A 13,780-nucleotide genomic window follows, 5' to 3' on the forward strand; every position below is an offset into this window, starting at 1 on the left:
GAGCCTGAACGCGAAATAAACGGGCCGCTGGAAGGGAGCGAGGCCGGGGGGGGGAAGGCTGGGGGCAGCCGGGCGTTTATCTTATTAACTGACGGCTTCGGCGGCGGCAGAACCGCACAGTGCGCCTCCTGGGAAGGCGCCCGCGGAGGGAAGCTCCGGCGTGGGGAGGAGCGGGCGGCCGGGCCTTGGCCGGGGCCCCGGACCTTGCGTCCGCACGGCGCGCAGTCGGCCGCGGGGCTCGGGACATGCCCTCCTGCTGGGGGACGGCCGAGCGGAGCAGCGGGGCAAACCGCCGGCCCCCGGGCTCCGAGGCGCCATGGCCGGGACAGCTCCGCTCGTCCGGACTCCGGGGGCAGGCGTCTTTGGCATCCACGCTGTTCTCAGTGTGCAAAGTAAAACTTGGAGAGGTCTGGAAATGAGGTTCGCCTGCAATCACCCCATGGGTCAGCTGTCTGTTAGCCTGTGTGTCTGCGCAGATAGAGTGGAGGTCTCTGTGTAGCTGTGTAATGCCCGCGTGAGTGCAGATATCTACAAGTGGAAATCTACATGTGTATAAACATGTGGATGTGTGTGTCCGTGTATACGGATCGCTCCTCTTCCGTAGACATCTGTGTGTGTATGTATTTATTGCGTGAACGAATAAACAAATGAAGCTTTCTTTAAGCACTTATTCAGTGCTGGGCCATACAGACTGAAAAGGAACCAAGACCTTGCTCTCTCTAGGAGCTCACATTCTGATGGGGGGGGGGGGAGATGATACATATGGAAGATTTCAGCCGTCAGATTTTTTTTAAGACAAATCGGCAAAAACACTGCTGGAATTTTTTTGGTAGTGATGAAATTCCCTATTGGTGATTTAAATGTTGTATTAGCTGGTATATAGTCCTAACTTTTGTAAAGACATTAAAATTCCTCAAACATTGACCCCTGTTATATAGTCAGATGGCTGTGCTAAACTCTAACTATACAAAGAGAAAAATTGCCAGTCTTTGTGGAGGGATCTTGGAGATAATTAGATTTTTAGTGATTGATAATGCTTATTTTCCTTGTAACATCCCATCACCCCATTGTTTTGTTTTGGGATGAGTATTTCTGCAGTGGGCAGATTTAAGAAGCAAAAGTTCAAATTAAGTGGATTTTATAATCTAGTTTGGTGGAGTTTGCCTTACTTATACGTTTACACCTACTGTGTAAATGGAGAGATAGCCCTGTATCACAGTGAATCTTGAATTTTTTAAAAAATAGATTCTCTATCAGTGCCTTTGATCCCCTTCCCCTTGGGTCTTCTTTTCAAAACTGTTCCCCCATCTGTGCCCTAACTTTAGCCTTTCCGGTGACCACTTTTTACACATGCACAGTTCTGCCAAACTTGCCAGCTATTTTTTCCTGGCTTTCCCTGCCAGATGAAACTTACAAATTGCCTACAGTGGCTACCTTTACTTCCTGATCTCAAACCTCATATCCTAGTCTTTACTAGAATTAACTCTTAAAAGGCCAAGGTCACAAATTATATCTTCTAGCAATTGACACATCCATTGCCTTTTTTTTTTTCCGCTTTTTTTGGAGGGGGAAAGGTAGGGCAATTGAGGTTAAGTGATTTATCCAAGGTCACATGGCTAGTAAGTGTTAAGTGTCTGGGTCAAATTTGAACTCAAGTCCTCCTGACTCCAGGACTCTATTCACTCAACCACTTGGAGTGATTTTCTTATTCCTTAACCTCCTTGAGTTTTCTTGAGGCTGTTGATCCCTCCACTTCCCTATACTCCACCTCCAACTCTTGCTTTCCCTAATTTTTGTGTTGTCTTCCTATCCTGGTTTTTCATTTACCTTTCTTTCAGTGCCTGGTCTTCCAAGAGCTCTTTCTCTGTACTCCTTTAAATCTCACCTCATTTGTGCTTTCAACTGTCACCTCTGTAGAGGACTTCAAATCAAGGCTTCTGTGCTACGTAGTGCAGTGAATAGAAGCACTGAGCCTGGAGTGAGGAAAACCTGAGTTCAGATTCAGCCTCAGATTCTGCCTAGCTGTGTGACCCTGGGCAAGTCAGTTAACCTGTCTGCCTCAGTTTCCTCATCTATAAAATGGGAGTATTAACGTTACCTATTGCTCAGGGTTGTTGTGAGAATCAAATAAGATAATTGTAAAACACTTGGTACTATGCCTGGCACATAGTAAGAACTATATGAATGTTAGCTGATATTCTTATTATTAATAACAACAGTACTAACAGTCATGTACCTCTCCAGCCTTATGATTTCTCTACCACTTTTGAGTTCCACTCCCATGTTTCCAGCTGCTTGCTAAACATTTCCACTTGGGTGTCTCATTGTCCTCTTAGATTCAGCAGGTCTAAAGTTGAACTGATTTTCCACTCAAAAATGGAAGCTTCTCTTAGCTTCAGGATTTCTTTTAGTGTAACTACCATGCTTTCAATCACTCAACCTTCAAATCTTTTATTCATCTTCTTCCTGAATATCCAGTCAGTCACTAAATACAATCCTCACAGAATTGATCCCTTCTTCTTCACCATTGTCATTACACTCCAGGCGCTTAATTCTTAATTGTTCTCTTTCTGTCTCCCAGTCCATCCTTCTTCCTTCACCAGCTTAATCTGCATAAGGTAAACATTCCCTTGTTCAAAATCTGTCTTTTCTATTAGTTGGAGCAAACTGCAAAATACAGTCAAGGCTCTCCATAGTTCCATTTAAGACTCAACCTATGTTTCTTTTTATCTCCCCTTCCCAAAACCCTGTTCCAGCCAAACTGGTTTCCTCATTATCTTTCCATCATACTTTTGCTATTTAACCTCTAGACTTTGGTTCTTGTTTCCCACCTTCCAGCCTTCTCCCTAATCATATTCTTTAAGGTTCATTTTAAATCCTCTAGTCTCCATTAATCCCCAACCACCACCACCCCCAACCCCAAACTCTTTTAACAACTGTTTGTACAATTAATTTGGTGGTTAATCATATACTACTTTGTACAATCTCTTCTCCTGTTGTCTTGAGCTGTTTGAATTTTGCATTATTTAGCTTTTCATTTTTTTTGTCTTATCTTCCTGAACAATAATGGAGACACCTTTTCTTCTGTAGCTCTCGTAGGCTTAACCCAACTCTTTGCACCCTCTAATAATTGCCCTTAATAAATATTTGTTGATTATTTTCCTTATATTACTCTTAAATTTGAAAAATTACACTTCCCTTTTGAGAGGACTGTGACTGGAACCATGCATATACTGTAAAGATTGTGTTTATACATTGGTTGGCTTTGCTGAACTGCTTCTTGTCTCTTGTTTCAAGGATGGTTCATTGGGTATTGTTGGAAAGGATGTATTCAGAAATGGAGATAATGTAAAAACAGAAGTTACCAGTAAGAAGTTTTTTTTTTTTTTAGATTTTTTCAACATTGTGTTTGATGTTTATGGTTTGGCGATACTATTTTTTCAGTCTTAAAGTGTTAGTGGTTTTAAACTTTCTTTTCCTTTGCAAGAAATGTCATGTCATGGTTAAAATTTATTGAATGCCCCTGTTTGGACAGCACTTCACTATACCCTATCAGGATTTGACATAAGTAAACAATTCATATCCTCAAGGGTCTTAATCTAGCTGAGAATGAAGAATATATACATGTCCTAAAAGTCTTAGTGCAGTATTAAACCCTTGAACCTTCAAACTTCAGTTAGCATGTTGGAACACTCTGTATAAACACATACATATGGGGGTAGCTGGGTGGCGTAGTGAATAGAGCACCGGCCCTGGAGTCAGGAGGACCTGAGTTCAAATCCAGCCTTAGACACTTGACACACTTACTAGCTTGTGACTTCGGGCAAGTCACTTAACCCCAGTTGCTCTCCAAAAAGCAAAAAATAAAAAACAAAAAAAATTTTTTTTAAATACATACATACTGAAACATTTTGAAGACACTTAGCAGTGAGTCAAAAAATGTTGAGGTTATGAAAAGTTAAGAGTAATAATGACATAGTAGGGGTAATAAGAGAATCTTCCTGGAATAGATATGCAAACCCATTTGGACTCATCTTTCCTCCTTTATTTTCATTCAAAAAACCATTTCTTCCATCCAAAGCTGATGTGCCCTGAGAATCTCCTTAAAAGAACAAACCAATTTTATTTTTGCCATTCACCTCCAATGTTATTTTATAAGGAACCCATTGTAGCAAGGGACAAATGTGGAAAATGGCATTTCGGTGCCAGTTTCCTTAATTAAATTACTTAAGGACTTGTGAGTGATATGCCATTAGTCAGGTTTTGGGGGATTTTTTCTTTAATTCATTACTTCTAACCTAATAATGGTTTCTGATATTTACCAACTGAGAGAGAAGGATTTGTTGTTGTTGTACGGTAGTGTCTGACTTTTCATACCCCATTGGGGTTTTCTTGACAAAGATACTGAAGTATTTTGACATTTCCTTCTCCAACTCATTTTATAGATGAAGAAACTGAGGCAGACAGGGTTAAGTAACTTGTCCCAGGGTCACACAACTAGTGTCTGTGGCCGAGCTTGAACTCAGATCTTCCATGCTGTATCTGCTGCATCACCTAGCAGCCTAGAGAGGAGGATACCAAAGAATAACCATTGGACTCTAACCCATATTGACTAAGGAAGTTGGGATATTCTGCTTGTTTTTAGGATATGGTAATTTACTTATTCCTTGGAGAGGCAATGTAATGTTATGAGGTGAATGTAGGATTTAGAGTAAAAAGATCTGGATTCTAATTCTGACCTTGGTCAAGTCACTTAACTGTAAGCTTTAGTTAACTTATTTGTAAAATGAGAATAATATATTATCTACCTGGCAGGGTTGTTTGTGAGGAAACCCTTTGTAGGCTTCAAAGTTCTATACACCTGTGAATTATACACACACACACACACACACACACACACACACACACACACACACATATATATATACATATATATATACATATTATAGCAGCAGCAATTCAGTCTTCTATGCTTGATCTCCCAGTGCAACTAGCAGTATGCTAGGTACATGATGGGTATTTAGTGAATGTTTGTTTTGGTCTCTCCCTGTGTTAACAAGTTAAGAAGTTAAGTGGCTAGTTCTTTGGTGAATTTTAGGAATTATATTGTTTCTATTACCTAATTTTTCTGTAGGTTTTTAAATGAGGGAACCTGTAGAATGAATTGGAAGAAATCCGTGTTTAACTTTTTCTCATATGCATACTTTCTGACTTGTTTTCTCATGGCTTGGGTAATTCACATAACCTCTTTGTGGCCTATTAAACCAATTTATAAATAATTTCCACCTTCCTGGTTTCCAGGTACATTGTGAAAGTTAATCATATGTGTGTGTAGATTTATGCCAGGAATTAATTTTTTTCACAACAATTTTTTTTCCTAAAGCAATTGGGGTTAAGTAACTTGCTCGAGGTTACATGGCCAGTTACTTCTGGGTGTGGTGCTAAGTATCAGAGCCCGTATTTGATCCCAGGTCATCCCGACTCTGGGGCTGGTGCTCTTACTTACTGTGGCACCTGGCCACCCCGACAACAACTTGTTAATAAGGTATAAAATCTATTTTAATGTTTCCAGACTCCAGTGTAGTGTCTACCCAGTGCTCTCTGTCTTGGCTGCTCAGCATAGTTCAGTCTGCTGGTCAGACTCCCTGGAGGGGAGTGAGTGCTTTTTTACCTACTTTTCGCATCCCCTAGCTTTCTTTCTCCAGTGTTAAGGCAAACGGTGACTTGCCCAGGGTCACGCAGCTTGTATCTGAGGCTGAATTTGAACTTAGGTCTTCCTGCCAGACCCATTGCTCTGTCTACTGAGCCACCTACCTGCCCCAAAGTGTTTGTATCTCTAGCATTTAGGATAGTGCCTGGCACATATCAAGCATTTAATAAATGCTTTTTATTTCATTCTTTCATTTATGGGGTCCTGAGGAAAAAAAGTATTTCGATGCTTCCTTCTTGAAAGCTAAACTAGTGGAACACAAAGGCAGGCCTATGTAGAAAGGCTCTGAGTATGGACCTGGTGATGGGACGCCACGTCTGTAACTCTTAGAGACTGTTTAAGGTCAAGAGAAGTCACAGTCTGTATGTAGCACAGTGGATAGAGCTCGGGGCTTGGAGTCAGGAAGACCTGAGGTCTAGTTTAGTCCCAGACACCAGCTGTGTGACCCTAGGCAAGTCACTTTACCTCTGTTTGCCTCAGTTTCCTCATCTGCAAAGTTCCTGGCACATAGTAAGCACTATAAACATTAGCTATTATTATTATTAATTGGCATTATCCACATCAATGAAATCATGGATCTTTGAAGTATTGTTAGACAAAATAATTTATGAGATTGACAAATAATTTTAAGTGGTTTTTGAAAGAATTATATAAAAAGTAGACAATAGAACTAGATTATTTATTTTTGAGACTCTCCTTCCAGGGCTAGAAATTCAGTGACCACACAGGCTTACCCTCATGCTGATCATTACAGAAACTTTAACCATGTCTGTTTTTCCACCCAGGGCCAGTTCACCCCTCTCTAGGCAGAGCCCTGTGCTCTTTGGGACTCACCATATTAGTGCTGGCTTTGATGCAGACATCCCCACTGACCTGAGCCCTGCCACAGCTCAGATTCTGCAGCTCCAGCAGTTCACCAGCCCCTACCCCCATCACTATACTGGTCCTTTTGTTGTCGTTCACTGGTATCTGGCTCTTCACGACCCCGTTGGGAGTTTTCTTGGCAAAGATACTGGAGGGGTTTGCCATTTCCTTCTTCTGCCTATTTTACAGATGAGGAAACTGAGGCAAACAGGGTTAAGTGACTTGCCTAGGGTCACACAGCTAATAAGGGCCAGTGGCTAAATTTGAAACTCAGGTCTTCCTGACTCTAGACCCAGTGCTCATAGACACTGTGCCACCTAGCTACCTTCAAAATGCTTGTTTGTTGTTTAGTTGTTTTCAGTTGTATCTGACTCTTTATAACCCTCTTTTGAGGTTTTCTTGGCAAAGATATTAGAGTGGTTTGCCATTTTATTCAGCTCATTTTACAAATGAGGAACTGAGGCAACAGTGTTAAGTGAGTTTCCCAGGGTCACATCTAGTACATGTAAGTATCTGAGGCTGAATTTGGACTCATAAAGATGAGTTTTCCCAAGCCCAGTACTCTATTCACCACACCACCTATACTAGTCCTAGAATTTGTTTAAAGAGGCAAAGAAAATCATCCTTGACAGCCACAGGGTTAAACATACTTAATATAGTTTGTTGCTGTGAATATTGCCCATTCAGTCTTTGGTATTTGTTTAGTTAAAATATACAGTACTATTTTGAAGTAAATGTGATTTTCTGGTAAAAAAAACAATGGAGTCAGGACAACTAAGTGATATAGACCAGAAAGAGGGTTTGAAATTTTAGAACTTTGGTTTTTTTTGTTTATTTTAAGTAAACTTTTATTAGAATTTTCCATCTGAAGACTGGAGATGTTGTAGATGTAATGGGGGAGGAGGGGGAAGACTTAGTTCATTATGAACTTTATTGCTTATTTGAATACTTAACAATAGCAAAAAAAAATATCCTTTGTAATTTATTCATTACATATTTTTCTTGACCCTAATGACATTTCTCTATTCTTTTTTTGTAAAGATATTTCCCAAATTAGCTTTGGGAAGCCATGACATTAATTTCTGAATATTCTCATGCTTTCTAGGTTAAAGACATTAGCTTTTGAACATAACTAGCATATTTGCTTATTACCCCTTCCTTTCTTCAGTTACCATATTATTATAACTCTGCAGTCAGCTTTACAGTCTACTTTCTTAACTTTAGAACTTTTTACCAAGACGGCCCAGGGGTTGTTGCTCAGTGCTTTCCTCTTTACTTTTTCTCTTCTCTCAGCCAGACCTACTACTCACAGGTCTCTCTGTCTGATTGTGGGCATGCAGTATGCCAACCCCTATTGGATAGAAATACACTTCTTCTGCCAGTTTGACAGGCTTCCTCCTATCTATTATTTAAACAGCTCCAGGAACACCCTTCCTTTTAAGCTTTCCTTGGTGAGTTGAAGAGCAAAGTAATCATTTGTGTACTTTTTACTCCTCATGTCTCTCCTGAACTTCATAGTTAGAAGTTACTGCTGCATAACCCATCACACAGAAGCCCAGTTAGTCTAACAGCTTCACTTGTGTATTTCTTTGTGTTTGTAAAATTGTTTGATTTTTTTAAGTATTTAAAGAGGTGGTTAGTTGCTTTTAAGGCATAGAAATATTGTTGAGTTTCTATTTAAATGTTTTTTGAATACCTATTCTGTGTCAGACACGAGGATACATAGGAGTTCTCAAATATTTTCACTTATTTTTGGTGATAACTCTTTGCTAATGAAAAGGAATAAGTGAAATATTTTCAGATGCCAGTAAGGACCTTTTCAGGAAAAGAAATGGAAACCATTGCTTTAATTTTGACCTCTTTTTGTTTCACTTTTATAAAATGTTTATAACTGTAAGGTTTTAAAAACATGTTCTTCACAACAACCATGTGAGACAATACAAATATTATTCTCCCTTATCATATGAAGAGAGGTCACTTGTCTGCCATGTATCTAAAGCCTACAGGGAGACTTCATAGTACAGTGGAAAGAGAATTAGATTTGGAACCAGGAGTAATAGGTTTGAAGCACAGCTCTGACTCTGATCAGCAGTAAGACATCTCTCTGAGCCCCCTGTAGAGCCCTATAGGCTATATAGCTACAAAGTAGATATATGATGGCAAAATTATTTTCTTTGTTTCATAATAATATGGACTAAAAGGCCCATAGTGAACTACTTATCATATTTGTCCTGATATAGGTAACCCTGAATAAAGATTGTTTTAGAGGAAACAAAATTTCTTTGAATTTAGAAAGCTAGGTAAAATAATAATTTTTTTCATTGTCTAATGTCAATAGGCATTATTTTACATAAATCAATTTTGGGAGGATAATGCAGGATATATTCAGACCAATATAGTATACTTAAATATACTTCTTAGCAATTAGGTTTTCTTAGTTGAAGAAGATATTTATCATCTCAGTTGAAACATTAGAACCACTTTTTTCCCCTTTGAGTTATTGTGTTTGTTTTTTTAAATACTTTTCTCTTGGGAAGATATCCTTTAACCTTTAAAGAATTTTGTCATTTTTAGTCTTATCCTTTTTGTGGGGAGAGGGGAGAAGATAATTCCAAAGTCTTGACTTGTACAATATTGTTAAAAGAAATACGGTACTAAGATTTCATTTAAATATATAATAAAAAACGTATTCAAAAAGAAGAAAATGTTTTTTAGAATACTCTGTTCTGTTAAATTATAGAAAGCATACGTAAAATGTACCTCCTACCTTTCCTTCTGTGGGAAAAAAAAAGAATAGTTCTTTAAATTTTTAAATATTATATGTTAATGAAAGCTTCATCATAGTCTTGCATCTCATCTCTGAGGGTAGTTAGCAGCTTTGAAGTTATTTAGAAACAGGTAGGAACCCAGGAAAGTTTTTTTTCTAATTCGTCCAACTATCTCTTGGACAGATGTGAAAACTTAAATATGCCAAGTGGAGAAATTGAACTTTAAATTTTTTGCCATAAAGTAAGATATTTTGGTTATAAAAGAGCATGTTATCACATACTTTAAAATTTACCTTTTGTGCATCTAAATAGAATATATGGTAATAGGCCAAAGTAAACACAGCTTCAGTTAGTGGCACAATTATTAGAACATCTGAGAACATGTAAACAAGACTTTCACTTGCTGAGTCATTACTTGTCAACAAGGTCCTCCTCATAAGAAATCTTAACTGTAATCCAAAAGAAAGATAACTGAGTAACAAAAGCCAGATAAAACAGATACTGAAGTTAGTTGAGACCTCAGTGGTTTGTTCAGTTACATGTTTACTAGGACCAGTATTAGTACTAATATACTAAAGATGGGAAGAATATAAAGATCATAGGTATAAACGATTGAGAAAGGAAAGATTGTGCCATTTGATAATATATCATCTGATTGGATAATATGCTATTTCATTTGATGGCTAAAATCAGTAATTAAGGGGAGTAGAACAAGGAATATTTAACCATTTAAAGACTCTTAAACTTTTCATCATTTTCCTTTGACATTTATGTCAGGTATGGGCATATGCTACCTAATTATTAGTTCCATTGAAACACAAAATTCAGTAAGACTTTCTAGGAAGCAGTTTTGTAATAATCGTATGATAAATGGACAGTCAACCAAGTCATATCAAAGTGGAATTTCTTGGCCTTGCAGCAGGGCTTGGTTATAAGATAGGGATATCATTTCAAAACTTTGTTAGTTGAATTAGCCTTAATTCTTGGTTTTCATTTGTGATGGATGGCTCCTCAGTTAGATCATAGGCCCCTGAAGGAGAGGACTCATTTACTTCTTTGTCTCTCAAAAAGTATAGAGTAGTACTGAGCCCATAGTAGACTCCATATATACTTAATTTTTCATTTTTTAAAGTGAACTCATTTCCCTTTTACTACAGTAAGCATATTTGTATTTTTCATCCAGTTGAAAGCTTTTATAATTTCATAGTAATCTTCAAAATTTAAACTGATGCCTGTTTCATGGTTTTTTTTTAAATAAGGCACTTTTTTGTTTTCCCCAGTTACAATTTTTAACATTTATTTTTAAAACCTTAAGTTCCAAATTCTTTCACTTCCTTTCCATCCTCCCTCATTGAGAAGGCAAGCAATTTGATATAGAATATATGTATAGTCATGCAAAACATTTCTATATTTGTCATGTTGTAAAAGAAAACATGGACTCACCCCCCAAAAAAAGTGGGAAAAAAAGTTTAAAAAAGTATGCTTCAATCTGTATTCTGACTCCATCAGTTCTTTCCCCATGGATGGAAAGCATTTTTCATCATAAGTCCTTCAGACTTGTCTTGAATCATTGTATTTCTGAGAATAGCTAAGTCATTCACAATTGATAATCTTATGATATTGCTGTTATTGTGTACTGTGTTTCCCTGGTTCTACTCATCTCATTTTGTATCAGTTCATGTAGGTCTTTCTGAGCATCCTACCAATCATATATCACTTGTTCAACTATTCCCCAATTGATGGGCATTCCCTCAGTTTCCAATTCTTTGCCACCAGAAAAGAGCTAATGTAATTATTTTTGTACATATAGGTAATTTTCCTTTTTTTTTTTTAATCTCTTTTGGGATGCAGATGTAATAAAGGTATTGCTAGGTCAAAGTGTATGCGTAGTTTTATAGCCCTTTGGGCATAGTTCCAGATTGCTTTATATAATGGTTGGATCAGTTCATATTGTGGAATTAAAAGACCAACTCAGATCATCTTACCTAGTGTGTGCTTGAAGCATGAATCTCTCCTAAAACACCTCTGAAAAGTCATCATCCATCTTCCATTTGGAGCTCTCCAGTGATGGGGTTCCTGACTAGTTTGGAAGCTCTGATAATTAGGATGTTCTATATGTTACTATATTTTCTATGTTACTGTATTTTCCTTTGGTTTTCTTCTGACTAAATATCACTAGTTTGTGGGTTTTTTTTTTTTTAACAGATTTTGAATCCTGTTTTTGAGAATGAAAGTATTACTGAAGTGATACATAGCAGGGCCTATTTTTTCCATGGTGCTATAGAAATATTATGATAATTTTTACCTTACCCTTTCCCCAAATATTTCTTGAATACTACTTTCACATTAATCTTAATCTGAGTCTGACTCTTCTATGTTGACCTTCAAGAGCTTACCATGTTCTGCTGACCAAAGTTCACATTCTTTAACCTGGCATTCCAGACTCTGAATACTACCCAGTCACTTTAGCTTTAGTATAACAGAATATTAGAATTAGGAGGTTCCTCAGATCAAGTCCAGTTCCCCCATGTTACAGATAAAAGAACCTGAATCCCAGAAAGGGGAAGTGATCTAGCCCAAGGTCATGTTTAATGACAAGTCAGGACCAAAGCCTTTGTCTTGACTACCAAGCCAGTGCTTTTCCACTGTACCGCATTGCATTATTTATCACTCCCCTGTTTGTACTTTTTGCTTAAGCTAGATTGGATGGATGGCCATCCATGTTGTTCACTTTTTTAAAATTTGGGGTAATTATGTTATGTAAACAATACTCTAAGACAGACTGAACATGAATGATATCAGTATAGGAATCACACACAATGGAATTTTAATACAGTGTTTAATGATATATATATATATCTGTTATTAGAATCCATGTTACTGGTTATATGTATACTTGTTAAACCATTCACACAAATTAAAATAATATTTTTTCACAGTCACATTTCTAGGATAAGCTAGGAAAAGGGTAGATAGGAAAATCAGGTATTATTTAGCTTCCCCCTTAATCATCAAGGTATGGTCAGTTTACCTTGGAAGGTTACCTAGTCCTAGAACTCTTCCAAATTATAGTACTGTAAAGCCATGCATGAGTAGCTTTCCAGAGGACTGCTGCTATGAACAGCTTTCAAGATTCTGATTACACAGTGTAATGAACTCTCTATTCAGTAACAAATCAGAGCAAAACATTCACAGAAAACAAAGTATACCATTCATAAAATGTTATAACTTCACAACTCATCACTAAAATGGCTACATAGTTTTCACCAAAAGGGTCACATAGTTTTAAGCAAAAGATAACATTCATTTAGTAAGTCCTTCATTTAGTAAATCCTTAATTCAGTCACCCTTAAGGAGACAAGCCTCCTTAATTGATTCAAAGTACTAAGGTCAAAGTCCTCCACCCACGGCGAACAGTCAAATTACAATATCATCAGTCGCTACACAGTACCCTCTTAAGGGGTAGTGGACAGTACAAAAGCCATCTACCCCTAAGTCACAATTAAGTTACAATATCATCAGTCACTACTCAGTATCCTCTTAAGGGGTAGTGGAAAGTACAAAGGCCACCCACCCCTAGGTCACAAGTAAATTACAGTCTCATCTGTCAGCATTAAATACCCAAGGAGAGGTCATTTCATCTTGACTTGAGGCAGGCTCTCAACTTCCATGGTTCCTCTTCTATGGTCCCAGTTCCTACCTGAATCCACCAAGGTGTCATTTGGGTTCAAAGGCAGGCACCTCCCAGTTCCTTGTCCAGCTCTCCATGCAGTTCCTGTTCCATGTTGAAGCTCACAGTGTCTAATCCACCTCAAGTCCTTCACAGTTTCTGTTCCTGAGAAGACAGAGCTTAACCAAGCCATAATAACATTCATTCACATTGCCAGCGTCCTCTTCAGTTCACTTTCTGCCTGTGAAATCAACATAGACCCAAAATAAAGTACAGATACCACAGTCATGCTTCCTCTGGCAGATCCAGCTGGCTCTCGGAAACTCTCAGCAGAAGTTTTGGCTGGCTATTAGAAGCTCTGCCACCATAAGCTCCATTCTCAAAATCAAAATCAGTTTCTCCAGCCTGGTCCTCTCCTCCTCAGCCTCCACACTTCTTGCTCCAAGAAGTTCTGGCCTCTCTCAGCTTGGGCTTTTCCTTATATATGGTATTGGCTCCTCCCTGTTCAGCCCCTTCCTGTTACATCAACAATCCCATCCCACTTTGGGATTCACAAGTTCTGGGTTTTCATACTTAATTTGAAACTAAGTGCTAAGTACCTGTTAGCTTTCCAATACAAGGGGATCTTCAAATTCCATTACTGTTATAAGTACCTAAAGTAAATGAACCCTGTCCCTGAGATTGTTCCTTCTTCAGTAGTCTGGAAGTTTATTCTAGGACTCATTAGAAGGTTGAGGTCAAAGTTAGTGGTTCCACCTACACCAAGGG

At 38.2% G+C, this 13,780-nt stretch overlaps 1 protein-coding gene across 4 annotated transcripts in view; it reads left to right on the forward strand.

Annotated features, from left to right (window-relative positions):
- USP47 (ubiquitin specific peptidase 47) overlaps positions 1-13,780 on the forward strand; it is a 109,605-nt gene that overhangs the window by 273 nt on the left and 95,552 nt on the right. The gene's annotated exons all lie outside the window — the stretch shown is intronic.

This window comes from Petaurus breviceps, unplaced genomic scaffold, assembly GCF_028583685.1.
Source record: "Petaurus breviceps papuanus isolate PSGF00001 unplaced genomic scaffold, PetGlider_PUasm1.0 188, whole genome shotgun sequence".
Classification (NCBI taxonomy): domain Eukaryota; kingdom Metazoa; phylum Chordata; class Mammalia; order Diprotodontia; family Petauridae; genus Petaurus; species Petaurus breviceps.